Genomic DNA, 8,626 nt, shown 5'->3' with positions numbered 1-8,626 from the left:
CCTGTAGTGCCAATGCCTATGATCGCTGTATAAGCGGTAAGGCATGGCAGGGCAGTAGCCCTGCCATGCCTTATCACATCGATCATAAGTGCTGTGCTGCAAGTCCCTCAGAGGGACTCAAATAGTGAAAAAAAAAGAAAAGAAAAATGTAAAAAAAACCCTTTTTTTGTGCTTTTTCTAATATTAGCATAAAAAAAGGTAAAAAAAAATTAAAATGGCACATATTACAGGAATAAAAGGGTTAGGAATAGGAGAATTAGTCATTAAGACTAATTAGCAATTTTAATTGTTGCATCTTGGTTGGCCGCAGCAAATGAACATGTATTGCTGGCATAAAAAGTACAGTAAAATACACTGATGTGAAAAAAAGCATCTTCATTCCACAAATACGCAACACTCAGGCGCACGCAAATGCGCATACACTTGTGTGAAGAGGGCTTAAGGCTGCATTCACACAACCATATTTACACAGGTATTTAGCCACACAAAAAAATCGGCAACCAAAGGCAACCTGAACCATTGGATTTCAATGTATTCATTCAGATGAACGATTTTTTTGGCCATGTAAAAAAAGCACATACGGGACCATTTTGATTGCTGGTTTTATAAGCCCTGTCAAAAGATAATAATAAATAACAAGACCTATCTTTTGCCAAAATACACAGTAAGGTCCCATAGACTTCTATGGAAACTGGAAAAAGGGAGGGGCAGGGAGTTACCCTGCGAACAACGCTGGGAAAAGAAGACAGGTCGCCCTAATTAAGCATTATTAGTAGAGATGAGCGAGCACACTCGTCCGAGCTTGATGGTCGTTCGAGTATTAGGGTACTTAAGATGCTCATTACTCGAGTCGAACACCACGCAGTACTCGAGTCAATTACATTTCCTTCCCTACATGTTTAGCGCCATTTTCTAGCCAATAGACATGCGAGGAAGGCATTACCACTTCCTGCTGTGACGTGCCAGCCCTATCCCACCCCACAGTAGTGAGTGGCTGGGACGATCAGGTGACCGCCGAGCACTTAAATGGGTCCCGCCCGCGGCTCGCCTCAGACGCATGCTGGCAGAGGTTAGGGATAGTGCTGCTGCTGATATAGGGACAGTGTTAGAGTAGGATCCTGTCTTCAAGAACAGGATCCTTCTTAGGGCTACTCTTCATAGTGTGCATTACTGTTGTGTCTGGCTGGGAACAGTAGTGCACCAATTTCTTTTTTTAAGCATCTCGGGCTGTGCAGGCCATTTCAACTATAGCGTTCTCAGTCTACAGTGTATTACGCAGAGTTTAGGGACAGAGCTGCTTCTATAGGGAAAGTTATACAGTCCTGATCCTCCGTGCAAGAACCCCAACGGTCCTTCTTAGGGCTACATCTGACTGTGTGCTTTACAGTTGTGGCTGGCTGGGAGCAGTAGTGCACCAACTTTTGTATTACGCATCTAGGCCTATTCCCAGCCTTTCAGTAATAGCGTTCTCAGCCTGCAGTGCCGTACAACCAGCTCTCACCAAGAAACTGCACTCTAACATTTCCTAGCCTACTGCAAACTACTTCAGTTATACCGTTCTGTGTGCTGTGCATAACGCAGAGTTTAGGGACTCAGCGACTTCTATAGGGAAAGTTATACAGTCCTTCTGATCCACCGTGCAAGAACCCCAACGCTCCTTCTTAGGGCTACATCTGACCGTGTGCATTATAGTTGTGGCTTGCTGGGAGCAGTATGGCATCAATTTTTGTATTACGCATCTAGGCCTGTTCCCAGCCTTTCAGTAATAGCGTTCTCAGCCTGCAGTGCCGTACAACCAGCTCTCACCGTGAAACTGCACTCTAACATTTCCTAGCCTACTGCAAACTACTTCAGTTATACCGTTCAGTCAGGGGCGAACCTAAAGGCTAAGGGGCCCAGGTGCAAAAGTTCAGCTGGGCCCCCCCCCCTCCATCTGTACCCGTACCTATACCTAAACCGTGCTAATTTACAAACATGATGCAGCCCCTTGGCGTAAGCCTTCTCATCAGGAGTCCTTTCCTTGACTACGTAAAAACCTGCTGTTGGTAATGTCTTAGGCTGCTTTCACACGGTCGCAAAAATCGCGTGACATTTGTGCGTTGCAAGACATACAAATTGTACATGAATATGACCCGATTCTTTTGAATACGATCATACACAGGAGCGATGTTTTATTTTTTCTCTGCATCGCACGAGAATCTGATGATGTAATGAGAGCTGGTTTTAACACAAGAACCCCTTGGGGACAGCACATGTTGGTGAGTGTGATATGGGGCATAGTTTCACGGCCCAATATCAGACTCACTCGTGTGAAATTAGCCCAAGGCCGGCTGTACACGGCTGGATTTGCATTGCGGAATATGGAGCGGGCATCGGCCTACGGATTCCGCAGCATGTACCGCCCATAACATGCTATGGAAAAGCGTTTTTCCTCTACACGAGTGGAAATCAATAGCGGTTTTCCGCTCACGGAGGAAAAATCACGGCATGCTGTATTTAAGTGCAGATTCTGCATGGACGGCCTCCGTTGAACTCAGTGTAAGCCGTGCGACCTGCTGCCCTGACATTGCAGAAAAGTCGCAGGCACCTGCGTCATCTCCTAGCGACGGCGCTGGAAAGTCAGTGATTAAAAGAAAAAAAAACTGTACTGCGCGGGTCCGACGGCTCGCCTTGTGGACCATCCGCAGTACAGAAAAAGAAAGAAATTACAGCTACGCGCGGATGCCAGCGGGGCACAGAGTTGGATTCCGCCGCGGGCTCACGCATGCAGAATCCGACCCAGTTGTGTGCAGCCGGCCTAAGACTGTGTTCATGGATTTTGTTGCATTTTTGAACCACAATTAATATCACATCCAAAAGCCGCATACGGTATTAAAGACTGCATGTGGATTCAACCAGTACATGCGGGTTTTAAACTACATGCATGTTTCTGATGCATTTTTCAGTTGTGTGTAAAGTGTTCAAATATACAGTATATACCCAGGTTATACCAGCTGTACATATATAATTATATACAGGAGAGGTATAACTTATACCAGCTGCACATATATAATTATATACGGTATATGCCCAGGTTATACCAGCTGTACATATATATATATATATATATATATATATATATATATATATATATATATATGTATATATATATATGTATATATATATATGTATGTATATATATATATATATATATATATATATATATATATATATATATATACAGTATATACCCAGGTTATACCAGCTGTACATGTATAATTATATACAGGAGCGGTATAACTTATACCAGCTGCACATATATAATTATATGCAGGAGATACACAGGTTACACCAGCATGCTCCATATCACTATATACAGGATGTATATCCCTGTATATAGTGGTATGTCCCATGCTGGTGTAACCTGTGTATCTCCTGTATATAATTATATATATACAGCTGGTATAAGTTATACCAGCTGCACATATATAATTTTATACAGGAGATACACAGGTTACACCAGCATGGTACATATCACTATATACAGGATGTATATCCCCCTGTACATAGTGGTATGTCCCATGCTGGTGTAACCTGAGTATCTCCTGTATATAATTATATATATACAGCTGGTATAACTTATACCAGCTATACATATAATTACAATTCCTTCTCTACTCACCTCTGCAGCAGTCTCTGGGCAGCCTGTAATGCAAAGTCCCCCGTCCTTTGATCACATGACCAGAGCCTGGTCCTGATATCTGCAGCCACAGGTCCTCTCTCAGGTCCTGCGCATCCAGCGCTCCGGAGGTGAGTAAAGCCGCACTAGCCTCTCCGCCTGGTAATCGCTGGTCGGCAGAAACTGATAGACTGCAGCTTTGACCACTCACAGCTGCAGCCTATCAGTGGGAGGGCCGCGCGCCGTGGGAGTTTGCAGCCTGTAATTGGCTGCCGACTCCACGTGTAACAGCCCTCCCCTCTGCTCTTGCCGACCTGCGGCGCTGCCTCCCGTCTCTCTCCTCTCCCTCTTCCCCTCTCCCTTCTCAGCCATCATGCGGCCGACAGCGCCGGTCCCCTGGGCCCCCTCAGCTCAAGGGCCGAGTCGCCGTTGCGACCCCTGCTTCCCCTCACCGTACGCCAGTGCGTTCTGTGTCTGCAGTGCATTAGACAGAGGTCTCACCGCTAAACAGTACTGTAATACTTCCTAGGCCACTGCAAAGCATTTCAGCTCTGCCAATGTGCAGAGCGTCTCACAATACCCTTTCCTTGGTGGGGTTGAGATAGCCGCAGTTACCAGCACTATCCACTGTCTTCTCCCACTCCATACAGCCTCTCTTATCTACAAGTCTCTGCGAGCGGTAAATTACCTCTAGGTATCAGCGCAAGAGAGCGGGTTCATTTTTTCAAGTCACAGCATAGAGCCTCCGTTATCTACAAGTCTCTGTGTGCGGTGAATTAAGCCACAGTTGTCAGTGCTGTATAGTGTGGTAATTTATTTGGGCCCTGCTCTATTCTTAATCCGCCATGATGAGGAGTAGGGGTAAGGTTCGAGGGCGCGGATGCGGGCGTCCAAGTGAGGGTGTGGGCACAGGCCGAGTTCCTGGGCATAGTGAATCACAGCCAGCTGCTGCAGGATTAGGAGAGAGGCAAGTTTCTGGGCTCCCCAGCTGCATATCACAATTTACAGGTCCGCGTGGTAGACCTTTATTACAAACAGAGCAGTGCGAGCAGGTGCTGCCATGGATGGCAGAAAACGCGTCCAGCAATGTATCGACCACCCAGTCTTCTACGCAGTCGACGACTCCCGGCCTAGGGACTGCAACTCTGAATCCTCTGGCTGCTCCTCCTTCCTCCCAGCCCCCTCACTCCATGAAAATGACATATTCTGAGAAGGTAGACTCCCAGGAACTGTTCTCGGGTCCCTGCCATGAGTGGGAAAAAACGGGTCCGCTCTCACCTGAGGAGTTTGTCGTGACTGATGCACAACTTTTGGAAAGTTCCCGGAGTCTGGGTGATGAGGCTAGGGACTTCCGGCAACTGTCTCAAGAGCTTTTTGTGGATGAGGAGGATGAGACACAGTTGTCTGTCAGTGAGGTCGTAGTAAGGGCAGTAAGTCGAGGGAGGAGTGCACAGAGGAGTCGGAGGAAGAGCAGCTGGACGATGAGGTGACTGACCCCACCTGGTTTACTAAGCCTACTGAGGACGGGGCTTCAGAGGGGGAGGCAAGTGCAGCAGCAGGACTGGTTGGAAGAGGCAATGGAGTGGCCAGTGGTAGAGGCAGGGCCAGAGCGAAGAATCCCTCAGCTGTTTCCCAAAGCACCCCCTCGCGGCAAGCCTTCGTGCAGAGGGCTAGGTGTTCAAAGGTGTGGATGTATTTTAGTGAGAGCGCGGACGACCGACGAACAGTGGTGTGCAACCTGTGTCGCACCAAGATCTGCCGGGGAGCCACCACTACCAGCCTCACCACCACCAGCATGCGCAGGCATATGATGGCCAAGCACCGCACAAGGTGGGACAAAGGCCATTCACCGCCTCCGGGTCACACCACTGCCTCTTCCCCTGTGCCCCAACCTGCCACACAGATCCAATCCCCCTCCCAGGACACAGGCACGAGTGCCTCTCGGCCTGCACCCACACCCTCACCTTCACCGTCCTCCACTACATCCAGCAATGTCTCTCAGCGCAGCGTTCAGTTGTCAATAACACAAGCGTTGGAGCGAAAGTGCAAATACGCCGCCACTCATCCGCATGCACAAGCTTTAAATGTGCACATTGCCAAATTAATCAGCCTGCAGATGCTGCCGTACAGGCTTGTGGAAACGGAGGCTTTAAAAAGCATGATGGCGGCGGCGGTCCTGCACTACTCGGTCCCCAGTCGCCACTATTTTTCCTGGTGTGCCGTCCCAACCCTATACCAACATGTCTCCCACAACATAAATCGTGCCCTCACCAATGCGGTTACTGAGAAGGTCCACTTAATCACGGACACATGGACAAGTACTGGCGGGCAGGGCCACTATATCTCCCTGACGGCACATTGGGTGAACTTGGTGGAGGCTGGGACCGCTCACGTCCTACTCACACCCAGAATAGCGGGTCCTACCTCGGCGCTTGTATCTGTGGTGTTTTATGCCACCTCCTCCAAGCCCTCCCCCTCCTCCTCCTCTGCCACGTCTACATCTCAAGTAAGAAGTGTGAGCACATCGCCAGCAGTCGGTAGCGCGTGGCACGGCAGCACAGTGGTGGGCAAGCATCAGCAAGCCATGCTGAAACTAATCAGCTTAGGTGACAAGAGGCACACAGCCCCGAGCTGCTGCAGGGTCTGACAGAGCAGACCGACCACTGGCTTTCGCCGCTGAGCCTCCAACCGGGCATGGTCGTGTGTGACAACGGCCGTAACCTGGTGGTGGCTCTGCAGCCTCACACACATGCCATGCCTGGCCCACATCTTCAATCTGGTGGTTCAGCGGTTTCTGAAAAACTACCCCCAATTGTCTGACCTGCTCGGCAAGGTGCGCCGCGTCTGCGTACATTTCCGCAAGTCCACCACGGACGCTGCCACCCTGAGGACCCTGCAGCGTTAGTTTTAGCTGCCAGAGCACCGACTGCTGTGCGACGTGCCCACACGCTGGAATTCTACGCTGCACATTTTGGCCAGGCTGTACGAGCAGCGTAGAGCAATAGTGGAATACCAGCTGCAACATGGGCGGTGGAGTGATAATCAGCCTCCGCAATTCTTTACTGAGGAGTGGGAATGGATGGCAGATATCTGACAGGTCCTCCGAAACTTTGAGGAGTCTACCCTGATGGTGAGCGGTGATGGGGCAATCATTAGCGTTACCATCCCGCTGCTTTGCCTGCTGAGAAGTTTGCTGCTACGCATAAAGGCCAACGCTTTGTGGTTGGAACAGGAGACGGGGGATGACAGTATGTCCCTTGATAGCCAGACCACCCTCATGTCTATATCTCAGCGCATTTTGGAGGAGTAGGAGGGGGGGAAGGGGGAGGAGGAGGAGGAGGGGGAAGAGACAGCTGGCCACACTGCAGAGGGTACCCATGCTGCTTGCCTCTCATCTGTTCAGCGTGCATCGGCTGAAGAGGAGGAGGATCCTGAAATTCATCTTCCTAGTCAGGACAGCGATGTGTTGCATACTGGGACCCTGGCACACATGGCTGACTTCATGTTAGGCTGCCTTTCCTGTGACCCTCGCGTTAGACGCATTCTGACCAACACAGATTACTGGGTGTACACCCTTCTCGACCCACAGTATAAGGAGAACCTTTCCACTCTCGTTCCCGAAGGGGAAAGGGGTACGAGAATGATGCAATACCACAGGGCCCTGGTGGAAAATGTGATGCTAAAGTTCCCATCTGACAGTGCTTGTAGCAGAAGATGCAGTTCAGAGGGCCAAGTAGCAGGGAGGAAGTGGGGATCAGGCAGCATTCCAGCGCTGGCAGGGGTACACTCTCCAAGGCCTTTGCCAGCTTTATGGCTCCCCAGCAAGACTGTGTCACCACTCCCCAGTCAAGGCTGAGTAGGAGGGAGCACTGTAAAAAGATGGTGGGGGAGTACGTAGCCGATCATACCACCATCCTCCATAATGCCTCTGCTCCATACAACTATTGGGTGTCAAAGCTGGACACGTGGCACAAACTTGCGCTGTATGCCCTGGAGGTGCTGGCCTGCCCTGCCGCTAGCATCTTGTCAGAGAGGGTGTTTAGTGCAGCTAGGGGAATCATCACGGATAAGCGTACCCGCCTGTCAACTGCCAGTGCTGACATGCTTACACTCATAAAGATGAACAAAGGCTGGATTTCCCCAGAATTCTCTTCTCCACCGGCGGAAAGAAGTGGAACCTAATAATTCTTTTCGCTGCAACAGGAGAAAAATGCATCCTCTATTACCACAAAAAAGGGGGAATTAGCTTTGTCAATCACTCTTGGATATTATTACTCCTCCTCCTAAAACAGCATGTCATCACGCTGAACGGCCAATTTTTCTGCAGCCCTAAAGGCTCTGTTTAAAAGTTTTTTACAATTTTTTAAAGTTTCAAAAATGATTATACTTTATAACAGAAAGCAATTTTTTTCACAGGGCTGCCTCCAGGCTCTGTTACAAATTAAGCAACAGCGAGCTGTATCTTTAAAAAATGTTTATGGGTTTCACCTGCCCTCGCGGTTGAGCAATTTTTCAGGGGTGCACTTGTACTCTTGGTACACCAATTTTTCTGGCCCTCGCCTATGCTGTTATATAACTAATTTTTCCGGCCTTCGCCTACACTCTTGGCAACCAAATACACTTGGTACATCAATGTTTCAGGGGTTTGCCTACACTCTTGCTACAGAAATGCTACAGGGGCCTGCCTATACTTTTGCTACAGAAATGTTACTGGGGTCCGCCTATACTCTTGCTACAGAAATGCGATCTGCCTATACCTTTTCTACTAAATGGTTTGAGGGGTTCGCCTATACTCTTGCTACAGAAATGTTACAGGGGTTCGCCTATACTTTTGCTACAGAAATGTTACTGGGGTCCGCCTATGCAGTTTCTACTGAATGGTTTGAGGGGTTCGCCTACACTTTTGCTACAGAAAAGTTACTGGGGTCCGCCTATGCAGTTTCTACTGAATGGTTTGAGGGGTTTGCC

Source organism: Eleutherodactylus coqui, chromosome 4 (genome assembly GCF_035609145.1).
Source record: "Eleutherodactylus coqui strain aEleCoq1 chromosome 4, aEleCoq1.hap1, whole genome shotgun sequence".
Taxonomy (NCBI): domain Eukaryota; kingdom Metazoa; phylum Chordata; class Amphibia; order Anura; family Eleutherodactylidae; genus Eleutherodactylus; species Eleutherodactylus coqui.
Note: the sequence above shows the minus strand (reverse complement) of the source record.